This window comes from Myotis lucifugus, unplaced genomic scaffold (assembly GCF_000147115.1).
Source record: "Myotis lucifugus unplaced genomic scaffold, Myoluc2.0 scaffold_124, whole genome shotgun sequence".
NCBI lineage: Eukaryota > Metazoa > Chordata > Mammalia > Chiroptera > Vespertilionidae > Myotis > Myotis lucifugus.
In genome coordinates, this window is record NW_005871172.1 from 342,576 (window position 1) to 344,612 (window position 2,037).

Consider the following 2,037-nt stretch of genomic DNA (forward strand, 5'->3'; position numbering starts at 1 on the left):
TAATATTGCTGCATATTTAAAAGTTAAGAGATCATGTTTTAAAAGTTCTTATCACAAGAAAAAAAAACATTCTGTAATTCTGTATGTTGATGGATGTTAACTAGTCTTATTATGATGATCATTTCACAATATATACAAATATTGAATCATTATGTTGTATACCTGAAACTAATGTTTTATGTTAATTAACAAAACAAAATATCCAATTAGAAAGTGGGCAAATGACATGAAGAGACATTTTAACCAAGAAGATATACAGATGGCAAACAAGCATGTGAAAAGATGTTCAACATCACCAGCTATTAGGAGCATGCAAAATAAGACCATGATGAGATGTCACTACACACCTATTAAAACAGATAAAATAAACAATAGTGATAACACCAAATGCTGGTGAAGATGTGGAGAAACTGAATTATTCACACATTGCTCATGGGAATGTAAAGTGGTACAGCCAACATGGAAAACAGTTGGCTCTTTCTTTAAAAAAAACTAAACATGAACTAACCATCTAAATCAACAATTGCAGCCCTGGGCATTTATCTCAGAGAAATGAAGACATGTTCACATTAAACCTATACATGAATGTTTCTAGCAGCTTTATTTGCAATCGCCTCAAGCTGGAAATAACTTGGATGTCCTTCAATGGATAAACCATGATACATCCGTTCCATGGAACCTTAGTCAGCAACAACAAGTGGACAAACTCTTGACACACACAACAACTTGGATGGATTATGCTGAGTGAAAAAATTCCAATCTTACAAGGTCACATACTCGCCATCCCATTTAGATAACACTGTTGAAATAAAATTATGCAGATGGAAAACATATTAATGGTAGCCAGGAATTAAGGATGGTAGAAGAGAGAGGGGTGCGTGCAACTATAAAGGGATAGCATTAGGGAGATCTTTGGGGAGGTAAAATATATCTGTATCTTGATTGTGGTGGTGGTTACACAAATCTAAACAAGTGATAAAACTATACAGAACTATATTCAGACATCATCATGCCAGTGTCAGTTTCCTTCTTTTGATACTGTACCATAACTACATAAGAAAACCGGATGTAGGCTACAAGAGATCTCTCTGTACTATTATTGTATAACTTCCTGTAAAACTATGATTTAAATGAGCTACTTGTAAAGAGTTTAGATCAGTGCCTAAGGGAGCAATTAATCAATGTTAGCTCTCATTATTATGATTTTATTGTCATTATAACTTCATACAAGTCATCTTCTTTAATGCTCACAATAAGCTTGTGAAAAAAGGGATTTATTTTTTACCTCCATTTTACAGACTGGAATACTAAGACTCAGACACATTAGATAACTTATCTAAGTTCACATATCGAGAAAGACCTAGCAGTTGAAGCCAAAATCCATGAACTTCTCACATACATGCAGGTAAGAAGACCAGTAAGATAATAATAATTATCATAAATATATACTTTGACCTCATTGAGTTTCTAACATAGTGAGGAAAGTAAGAGATTTAACTCAAATCCAAGCAGAATGTCATACATATATAAGTTCTATGGGAGCAAAGGTGAGAGAGGAGTAAAAATATTCCAACCGAGGAGACCTAGCTAGGTTTCCGGGAGGAGGTGGCATTTGGGATTGTTTTGAAGTAGGAGCTCAGTAGGAGTAAAAAGGGGTAAAAAGGAGTGCAAGAAAAGGCATTCCAAGTGCAGAGAACCTGGTCATTCAGGAATGGGAGTACTTGGAGAACAGTGACAAGCCCAAGGTGGTTGAAGCAACTGTATGTGACTAAAGGCAGACACACATTAAGGAAAAGCAAAGGGCAGTCGATGAAGATGGGCTCCGGATGACAGACTGGGGATTGAGTTCATTCTCCCAGCTTTGGTTCACTGTGTCCCCCAAAGCCATGGAAGCCAAAAGGACAATGTCTAAGTCAGTGGTCAGCAATCTGCGGCTCGCAAGCCACATGCAGCTCTTTGGCCCCTTCAGTGTGGCTCTTCCACAAAATACCGACTTCTGTGCATGGGCCACGAAAGTTTTCAATTTGCACTGTACGT